Genomic DNA, 11288 nt, shown 5'->3' with positions numbered 1-11288 from the left:
GTGCACTGACGCACCACTTCTCCGGCCATGCTGGAGCCACATCCCACATACAGCAACTAGAAGGATGTGCAACTATGACATACAACTATCTACTGGGGCTTTTTGGGAAAAAAAAAAAGGAGGAGGATTGGCAATAGATGTTAGCTCAGAGCCGGTCTTCCTCAGCAAAAAGAGGAGTAGCATGGATGTTAGCTCAGGGCTGATCTTCCTCACAAAAAAAAAAAAAAAGGAGGGAATGACTTGAAAATGTTTAAAACCTGCTGGGAGGGGTCCAGTTAAAAGCAAGAGGTTGAATACACAGGAGAGAGGAGGGAAAATCAGCAGTGGAAGGCTCTGGGGAGAGGGACAGCTCTACAGGAGCAGGAGGAGGTGGTACAGGTGTGGGAAGGCTGGGAGGTGTGGACGGAGGGATCTCAGGTCTGTGCACCTCACCTCTGTGGGGCTCATCACACTCACACCTGTGAGCCCCTTCTCTGCTCGTCAGGAGCCTGGGGGCCACGGGCTGCCCATGGCCACCTCCGGCCTTGCCCCCAGCTCCTCACTTTTCCTCCTCTCCCTGACCCTGACTCTGTCTTTGCTGGTCTCTCTGGCCCTATCAGTCTTCCATCTCTGGTTGTGGTCTCTCTGCCTTTGCCCCTCCCTATTTCTCTGACTCTGTCCTTTCTCTATCTAAAGACAGGGTGTCTATCTTTTTATCAGTCTGTCTGTCTCTGTTCCCCTCCGCCTCAGCCTCTGACTAGATTTGCATGCGTCATTCTTCTCTCTGTTTTCTGCCTCGTTCTTCTGTGTATCAGTCCTCAGTCCCTGTATGTCTTGGCTGTCTCTGGCTCTGACTGGCCCTCGCTACTCAAATTGTGGCCACGGGTCAGCAACCTCGGCCTCAACTGGGAGCCTGTTAAAAATGCATAATCTCAGGCCCCTCCCAGACCTAAAGAATCTGACTCTGCCTTGTAACAGATCCTCCAGGTAATTCACACCCATGTTAAACATTTGAGAAGCATTGCCTTAAGCTTTCCTCTAAAGCAACATCAAAACGAAAATCCAGAATCTTAGCAACATGGAATGATCTGGATCCTCCTGTATCTCATGTGTCACCTTGATGATGCTGAGGCCTTCAGCTTCACTGCATTGCCTCCTATGTGCAGAATAGCGGGAGAGATTCTCCGAATACTGATACCCTGGTGCTTCCAGCTGCCATCCCAACGCATCCTTGAAAACAGCCCCACCTGGACCAACCCTGTCTGTCTCACTGTGCCCTTTCAAGAGTAAGAATGTTGTTTTGAGCTGGAGGTAGGTGGGGGGACAGTTTCAAGGTTGGGGGCAGTTATCTGGTCACAGCCCTAGAAGAAACCCACCTGAGGCCAGAGACCATCAGATTGATCTGAAGTCACATGTTGTGATTTTCAGAGTGAGCAAGTGCTAGAGAGAGGGAGTCGTGTCAAGATTCCTAACCCTACTCCCAGGTTTAGGCAACAACAACACGTGATTTGCATGTGGCTCTTACCTGCCTTTTCGAAAATGTTAGCTTTTTCCTCTCCAGGGTCACAGACTTGTCCAGAGTAACACATTTCTGGCCACCTTACCCAGTGCCAGCTCTGGTATGTTTCAGACCAAATCTCCAGAGAATGGATGTGTTTTCCATTTCAATATTTCAGGTGATGGGGTTGTGTTTTCTGGGCTTGTTTTTTAAGTGTTTTTTTCTCCCTTCTGGTTTGTTTGGTTTGGTTTAGAAAGACCGAGAAGGAATTTAGGAAAAGCATCAGCTCCCTGGGCCCTGCTTCACGCTCTGATGCAGGGCCAGGAGTCCAGGTACTGGTCTCTTTGCCCACCTCCTCCAGTTGTGGTCCAGACCAGATGTACACGAACAACAGGTGCAAACCCTGGTGAAAGGTGATGAAGCAGAAAAACAACTGGAGGGAAAAGGTTCTATTTTGAAGGATTCAATGGATTCATTGCAAAGGGGCTGGAGTACTGTCTGGCTAGTAAAAGTGAGCCAGAACAAAAGCCTAGTTATAGGGGAGTAGAGAAGATCTGAAGATTAGATGCCTCGGGGGTTGCTGAGACCAGCATACCAGAGTCGGGTGCACCTGCTTTGGTGTGGTGTACCTCCTGGCTCTCCGAGGAAAAGAGCCGACACAGGGTGAAGAATAAACAGGTTTTGGCTGGAGGCTTGGTTGAGGCTCCTTCAGCATCAAATAGACCCTGGATGAGCAGTCACTGGTGGGGATGGTGGGAGAGCTACCAAAGGTGGGCCCCTACCTTTCTCTAGCACCTCTAGCCTACCAGATTGGTGGTGAGGAGGATGAGAGACCCAGACCAGTGGCTGGAGAAGGTGGCTTGGGTCTTACCCTAGAGCCTTCCAGAACTTAAGGAGGAAATTGCGAAACAGGGCTACATTTTGAAAGAGAAAGTATGTGAAATATGGTTCCTCCCTCGCCCGTTCGCTCTCCCGGAGCTTGGTGCAGGGAGGTGGGTGAGATGGATTCCTGGCTAGACTCAGTCTAGTGTGGGAAAGAGGGCAGAGCTGAGCCCCCAAGGACCCCTCAGGCCAGGCCAAAGCAACTGCCAGCCTTTGGTTATTGATTATTGTTATTGGGATGCATTTTTCCATCTGCTGAGCATCAGCCTGGCCCATGGAGAAGGCCGGCTCCTTCCTCTGGCTGAGTTTCATCTCCCGAAAGGGCTGGCTTCTGAGGGCTCCCTCTGCAACCCAATATGTACCATGGGCTGCTGATTAAATACTTGGAATGTCTTCAGGTCGAGCCAGGCCTGTCCATAAAATGGGAGGCATTTTGGCAGTTCCAAGACCCCTGGCACCCAGTCTTGGCACTGGTGCGGCTGTCTTCTTCAAGGAGCTGGGGTGGGCCTCCCGCCAGCACGCTTCCCTGGGAAACATCGAAGTGAGTTAAAGTCAACAATGAGTTCATCTCCAAAAGGAATAAGCCGGCAGCCTTCAGGGCAGGGGAACAGGAGGAGGGGGGAACAGGGATTTGGGGGCGGTGGAGGGGGTTAAGTGATGCTGGAACAGCCAGATCAGATCCAAGCCTGTCACACGAGCTGGCAGCTCAAGGAACAAAGAAAAGTGCTTTCCCAGGCCAGCCCTGGAAAGCTCACTTGGCAAAGGTGGTGACAATGAGGGTGTCACAATCCCAGGGACCATGGGAAGTATCCTCTCAAGGACTGGGAGCTGGAGCCAGACAATGACTTGGACAGAGGCTGGGGCGGTTGGGCTGGTGGATCTGTGAGCTCTGGCTCTGCTGGCCCCAGGCCTGCCTGGGGGGCACATGAAGATGGCCATCTGGGCAGCTGAACTCCACTGTCTCATCTTGGAGGATTCAAAGGGGGAGGGCTCAGGTGTCAAGGCCAAGTGAAGAGCAGGCTCGTGGCTGCAGAACCCAGCATTTTAATCTGAACATCTCTATCATTAGGTTTATCTCTGAGGGCTTTCCATCTGGACAATGGTTCCCGATTTGAGCCAGTCTCACTTCTGTGCTCTTCACCGCCCGGAGCCTGAGGAAACCATATCCTAGAGGGCATCAGACTGCTCTCGACTCACTGGATGTGATGCACTGTGGGACACGGGAGCCAATGGCAGAGGAAAGCCCAAAGTGAGCCACACTCTGGGACCAGCCTGAAGCCGAAGCCACGTCTCTTTGGGTTCCGAGTGGAATCCCGGCCTGCCCAGCCACCTTTCAAGGGCTGGGCTCCGAGTGGAGGGAGGGGAACAGTGCTTCCCTGCTTTGGACAGAAAAGTGTGATGATGGCCCCCCAGCTGCCTGTGCCAGTTGAGATGCACATAACCCATCTGGTTCAGACTTCAGATCTGCCCCAGGGGCTGGGAGACTGGCAACACTTGCCTTGAATATATACTCGGCCTTCCTCCCGAGGGCAGGCCCAACGCGACAGACTATGTTTGATTTCTCTCATGCCCTCACGTTCATTCTCACAAGGTATTTTATTGTGCGAGCTATTTGCCTACTGTGCATATTTACAATTCTTTTCCCACCACCAAACCAACAAAATGTCCACAGTCATTGCATTTCAATTTCTCACAAACACATTCTCATCGCATTCCCATGGTTTACCCTTCTCCTATTCCCTCTTTTTAAAAAAAAACCTGCTTCACTCTTCTGTTGCTTCTGATTCCTCTCTGTGTTGACTGACTTTGGCATTTCCGCTCTCCCCGAGAGCTTTTACAGCTCCCTCCCACCACCATCCTTTGTCTTCCTCTCCTTTTGATGTGTAGCCACAGGTTCTTCACAGCCAAGGCTTGCCCAGTCCATATTTCCCCTGTATATATATATACATACATATTTTTTGATTGAAGAAGATTAGCCCTGAGCTAACCTCTGTGCCAATCTTCCTCTATTTTGTATGTGGGTTGCCGCCACAGCATGGCTTAATGAGCGGTGTAGGTCCGCGCCTGGGATCTGAACCTGAGAACCTGGGCCACCAAAGTGGAGCATGCTGGACTTAACCACTATGCCACGGGGCTGGCCCCCTTTTTTTTTTTTTTTTGGTGGGGAAGATTAGCCCTGAGCTAACATCTGTTGCCAATCCTCCTCTTTTTGCTGAGGAAGATCGGCCCTGGGCTATCATCATGCCCATCTTCCTCTACTTTATATGGGACGCCGCCACAGCATGGCTTGATAAGTGGTGCATAGGTCTGCGCCTGGGATTTGAACCCATGAACCCCGGGCCGCCGAAGTGGAGTGCACAAACTTAACCACTAAGCCACGGGGCCGGCCGGCTCCTGTATATTTGACCAATTGCATTTGTCTTTTGTGATTACAGGCTAGATGTTTGTTGAATGAATGAAAAAAAGTGAATGAATGAAAAGGTCCCGCTTAAATGGGTTTATTTTCATGTTATTCCTGGAGATCACAGTTACTGATAGTGCCTACTCCTTTTTCCTTCTGGGGGGAAAAATAAGGCCAGCACCAAAGTTCATTAGGACACTGGACCAAAAGCAACCTGACCTTGATCTTTTTTGTCATTTGTTCACAACTGGTTGTGAACAACTGGTGACAACCCAGCTTTCCAGAGTCATCTCCTGCCAATCCCATCCCCCACATCATCTGCTCTTCTTCTCAGAACTCTTCAGTGCCCAATACAAATACAATTTCAAATTTCAGTGCCTTTGCTCATGCTGTTCCCTCTCCTTAAGATGTGCATCCCCCACGCTCTCCTCTGTGGATCTACTCATATTTCACACCCAGAAGGAATTATTACGTGAAGGAGCTCCCCTCACTGGTAGTTGCTCCTCCCTCTGTCTCTGTGATCCCTCGATACACCTTTATCACATCTAAGTCTACGCCCCCCAGCTGACTGTCAGCTCCTGAGAGGGACCCGTTATTGCATTCTCTGTCCTTTCCCAAGTCTCACCAAGCTGTGGGTGCAGCTGGAGACATACTCGTAATAATGGGAAACATTTATATAGCACTTACTCTCTTCTAAACCCTTTACTTGCATTGCCTCACTTAATCCTCAACACAGCCTTGTGAGGTGGATACTGTCATTTTGCCCATTTTACAGATGAGGAAACTGAGACACAAAGAGGTGAAGGGGTGTGACCAAGGGCACACAGCTAACGAATGGTGGAGCCAGGATTTGAACTCAGGTAGTTTGGCTGCGCTACCGCCTGGCTGTGTGAAAACTCACATTTTGCAAGTCCTTTCCCCACCTGGGAAACTTGATACCCAGCCTTTTCAGAGTCTCACTCCTTTACTGGGGAGAGGAGAGGGATCCAGGGGATGGATCACATGTGCTCACAAATAATGCTATAGGGTCCTCACCGGCGTCCACCAGGCCCTGCCCCTCTACTCTAGCCTGTCATCAGCGTCCCTTGCTCCCGAAGCTGCTGAAGACTGCCTTACCACCACATGGCTGCCAGCGTGGGGCCATGGTGGCTGCCTCCAGACGCTCCTGAAGCCACCCACCCAGGCTGCAGCCCCTGAACACCTCGATGCACCAGAACCACGTTGGGCAAAGCGGAGGGTCTCTCTTCTCTACCTGTGTCCTGCTTTGCCTCAAGGTCACCAAAGCTGATCTCACAAAGACTGTGGACAAAGGGGCTCGTTGGATTTCTGCCTGAAGCCCCCTTCTCCTTTGAGCTCAGAAAAAAAGTCCCAGAGCTTAGCCAGGGGACTGGCAGAACAGCGCTATTCCTCCCAGACTCGCTTTTCTCCTCCCCACAGGCTCCTTCTGCCAGCTTCCCGTGAAATTTAAACCTCTGCAGAGAGCCCCCTGCTGGTCCACTAAAGCATCAGCTACACGCAGATGTGTAGTGGACCCCCTTATCTGAATTTCCAGGACAGAAAAGACTAAACGTACTGCCATATTGAAATAGGCAACGTTCACTCTCGGAGGACAATGGCAAGTGGACAGTCCGAATAGTCGGTTACATGCCTGTTCAGTGTGCAGAACTTAATGCCAGAGCCCTAGGATGGGGTTGTGGGCAAGCTTCTTCTGTAAAGGGCCAGGTAGTAAACACTTATAAGGCGTCTGTAGCGGCCATTCGTCTCTGCCATTGTAGTGCAAAAGCAGCCATAGACCATATGTGAACAAATGGCAGGGCTGTGTTCCAATAAAACTTTATTTATGAACTCTGAAATTTGTGTTTCATGTAATCTTCATTTTTGTGTGTGTGTGAGGAAGATCAGCCCTGAGCTAACATCCATGCCTATCCTTGTCTTTTTTGCTGAGGAAGACTGGCCCTGGGCTAACATCTGTGCCCATTTTCCTCCACTTTTTTTTTTTATACCACCTGACAAGCGGTGCATGGGTGCGCGCCCGGGGATCCCAACCCCGGCCGCCAGCAGCGGAGCGCGCGCACTTAGCCCCTACGCCCCCTCACCCCACCCCAAAATATTATTCTTAATTTTATTTTTTTCAATCATTTAAAAGTGTAAAGACCATTCTTAGCTCATAGGCCATGTAAAAACAGGCAGCTGGTGGGGTTCAGCAGGCAGGCTGTACGTTGCCTACCCCTGCCCTCGGAGATAAGCTTGGTTTATTCCTGGTGCATGGTGAGGTGGGGGATGGGGGAACACAGGAGGAACCAGAGTCCCCAAGTCCTGGGCACAGAGGCCAGGCACCCTGGGGATTTGCCCAGCCCTGGCTGGAAGCCCTGACAACTCTAACATCTCTCAAATAGCTGTTTAAAGCATCTAAAAGATTCTTCCAGCCTGGTGACACGGTGAGTTGGAAAGATTGCTTTTTCCTGAGAGGAGGGAGTGGTAGACTTGTCTTTTTCTAATCCAGGCTCTAACAAGTTACATAAGTCAAGGTTTTGATCAGTTCTTCCTCTGCTGCTTAAGAAGGTATGCATCCTACCTTTCTTCCACACCTCAGCCTGAGTGTCTACTTTGGAAGTAAGATTTTCTTCCCAGTCTAGACTAGACCAGATAAGGGAGCAGGAGGGACGCAGGAGACCATGGAAAACCTCAGTGTCTTGCTGGGCAGAAGCTGCCCCTAGGGCAAGACTGACCTTCCAACAGACAGAGGTCCCCCTGACACATGGGTTTCAGGAGTTGACTCGGTTTAGATTTTTTAACGTGACATTATTCTTCTGGAAGCAATCCAATGGACCTAGTTAACATTTTTAAAAAGTGTTTTCCTGAGGAAAATGGGGGAGGTGGGCAGGAGATGAGGGGTAAAGAATTACACAAAGATTTAGTCTAAGGGCTTAAAAATCAAAAGGATCATTGGACAGATAGATATCAAGTGTAATAGGAAACACACTGATCCTGGGGAGATGACTTAATATGGGCCCTCCAGCCTTCTTGGAGCTTAAACAATTATCTACGATTTGGAGTTACACTTCAAATTCCCACATCGGTGTGTGTTCTGGATCCATTTCTCAGGATGCAGCCAGCAATCTTGAGTTATCTAAACCAGGCTGAAAATTAGAGGCCGTTAACAGCATCTCATAAAATTGCTTCTCAGATTTTCTTAAGCAGAATTTGCTGAGGACCACAGGGATTCAGTAATAGGAAGGAGCAAAATGCTGCTAGTTATTTTTCCAAAGCTTAATCTAGGGATCTTTTTGAAGAGCTCCTTACCCAGCAATGAGATGAATGCCAAGACCAATACAGACTATGTTTTTCCCACTTAGAAGTGGTGACCAGATACATTATCCATGAAGAAGTTTCTTGGGGTTCCCAGATGTGAGTCTCTTAGCCACTTTTCATAGCTACCCAGCCTACTATCTTGCTATATCCTTGTCCAAAAAATTCCCAGGCATCCTAGACTGAAAACTAGACTGAGGGCAATTTGGCCAATGAAGCTCCAATTTAATACATCTTATTTTCTTATATTCCCCTGTAAACTTTTGAGGTTGTATGACCAAGGACTCTCTCTTTTTGTTTTCTACAAACAAAATTAAAAAACAAAACCCTGAAAACATATTCTGAGTACTTCTCTGTTCTCCTAGGATCCCAGAGCCTCTGCTTGGGGGCTAGTAACTGTTTCACATTGAGCAACAGCCACTCCAGGGGCCCAACTCTTGGCCCCAGCAGGCAGGGGTCAATGCATTGTGAATTTGCCAGAGGATAGACACAGGAGACTGAATAGAGAAGCCTCTGCTCTCTCAGTTCAACAGGGAAGGATAAATCAACAAGCTGGCACTAATTAAGAGCTAATGGCCTTACAATGGAGTGTTGCCAAAGGATAACGACCCTCCGGCTGCAGCATAAATATCAAGGCATTTGGGGTAGAGCCAAGACATATATTTTCAGAGTGCATAAGACGCTGCTGCAGCCTTCCTCACCCTGGCTCTGCTGAGAAAAAAGAGAGGATTTAAGACAGGTGGAGAAGGAGCTAGGTCTTATTAGGGCTGCCTTCTGGTCAGCTGGTCAGAAAGCCTGAGGATGACTTTTGGGAAAGACTTTGCTTTTCAGAAGATCTCAAACTTTTGTGTATACAAGAATCACTTGAGGAGCCGGTTAGAATGTATATTCTTTGGGCCCCACCTCCGGAAGGTCTGATTTAGGTAACTCTGGGGTGAAGCCCAAGAGCCTGCATTTTTAACCAATTCCCCCAACTGATTCTGATGCTGGGGGTCCTCAGAGCACACTTTGAAAACTGCTACTTTAGAAGCTGCTTCTACTTGCCCATTAGATCCCAATGAAGAAGTTTTTACAGAATGAAGCGAAGTCAAGATTCTCTTCTCCCTGTGAAAACACCAGTCCATTCTTTCCTTTTAGAACTTGGCACAAGGCTGTTTCAGAAAGGTGGCATTTTGAAGCCGACCCGGTGGCATAGCGGTTAAGTTCACACGTTCTGCTTCGGCGGCCTGGGGTTTGCCAGTTCGGATCCTGTGCGCAGACCTACTCACCGCTCCTCAAGCCATGCTGAGGCGGCGTCCCACATAGAAGAGCTACAACTCTTCAACTATGATACACAACTATGTACTGGGGCTTTGGGCAGAAAAAAGAAAAAGAGAAAGATTGGCAACAGATGTTAGCGTAGGGCCAATCTTCCTCAAAAAAAAGAAAGAAAGAAACGTGGCATTTCGAGCCAATTCCTGTTGGGGTCTTCCCATTCACACAAACCTGTGGTTACGAGGAGCAAGGTTCCAGGGAATGAGGAGCTAACCATAAGTCTGGAGGAAAACAGAAAGCATCCCATCTACATGGGGTGTACCATTTCTGCTATGCTTTCTTACAGCATAATTCATATGATCACGCTGCAATCTTTCAGCGTAGTTAAATTAATATATCTCTTCTAAAGCTGAGGAATCATAGGCCTGGAGGTGTGTCTTGCTTCCTCTGGTCACCACATCAGGAAGGAGAGTGAAAAATCTATTACAGGGCTGGCCCCGTGGCTTAGTGGTTAAGTGCGCGCGCTCCGCTGCTGGTGGCCCGGGTTTGGATCCCGGGCGCGCACACATGCACCGCTTCTCCGGCCATGCTGAGGCCACGTCCCACATGCAGCAACTGGAAGGATGTGCAGCTGTGACACACAACTATCTACTGGGGCTTTGGGGGAAATAGATAAATTTTAAAAAAAATTTTAAAAAAAACCTATTACAATTATGGTCAGCAGGGCAAGCAAACCAAATCAGTAACTTGAGTTTGACCTACCTTGATCAGGCTTATTATCAGCTGGTAGAACTGAGGTTGGTTGTCGGGATCAGCCATACTGTTGTAAAAGGATTGATGGGATTGATGGCTCAGATTATAAAAATAGACGGAAAGTTCATATGATAAACGCAAGCTGAGTATGAGAACAGGAGAGAAACAACGCACCATATCATCTGGGAAAATGAAACTCCTTGGCAAGACTTCACAACAGCCTGATTCAAAATTTCATAATGAAATTATGTCTCTGATCAAAGCCTGAATGAGCTCATGGGCTGATTTTTGCCATTCGTGTTTATTCTGGTTTGAACCAAACTGAGGCATCAGAAACACATTATCTTAGTTTTTTCTCCGGGAGTGGGCCATTGCATCCTCCTTTGGGGGACCAAAGGGACAGTGTGAGGCAGAAGGGGGCATCTTTGGATCCTCAGTGGGCATGAAGTTGTTTCTGACCAGCTTTCAGAGACTCCCTCAGACACCGTGTTAGGTTCAGAGCCTTTCTAGCAAAATCGTGTTAAATTTCACGATACTTGCCCTTGGGGCAATAAAAGTCAATCTCAAGGGAGAGAAGGTATTTCCCCCTGTTGTCTAGGACATGGCCTGCTTTTGCTCTAGAAAGAATGTTTTTCGGTTTGTTTGTTTCAGACTCAGAAAAATAAAGACTCAGTCATCCCCCCACAATTAGAGTTCCTCACTTTATACTAAGTTGTTTGTTTTTACGGAATGGGCTACACCACAGGCTGGAATCCACCTTCTTCCTGCCTAACCACCTCTTCTCTGGACTTAGGCACAGTGATGGGCATTTCCTGACAACTTGAGGTGCCAAAAAAACAGAGAGGGCTTCTTGGTTGAAACACTGGCATCTAGAGAGTTTATTTTGACTAACAGAAACAGAAATTTCTGGGTCTTACACCCTTGTTTCCCCCTCAAGGCAAGAAGCATTCCCATCTGCTATTGATTACATGTTTGTGTTCCCCTAAAATTCATATGTTGAAGCTTTACTCCCAATGTGATAATATTTGGAGATGGGGCCTTTGAGAGGTAATGAGGTTTACATGAGGTCATGAGGGTGGGGCCCCCAGCATGGGATTAGTGACTTTATAAGAAGAGGAAGAGACCAGAGTCCTCCTTCCTCTCTCTGACATATGAGGACACAGTGAGAAGACGGCTGTCTGCAAGGCAAGAAGAGAGTTCTCACGAGGAACC

The sequence above is a fragment of the Diceros bicornis genome, chromosome 13 (assembly GCF_020826845.1).
Source record: "Diceros bicornis minor isolate mBicDic1 chromosome 13, mDicBic1.mat.cur, whole genome shotgun sequence".
NCBI classification, from domain to species: Eukaryota; Metazoa; Chordata; class Mammalia; order Perissodactyla; family Rhinocerotidae; genus Diceros; species Diceros bicornis.
Note: the sequence above shows the minus strand (reverse complement) of the source record.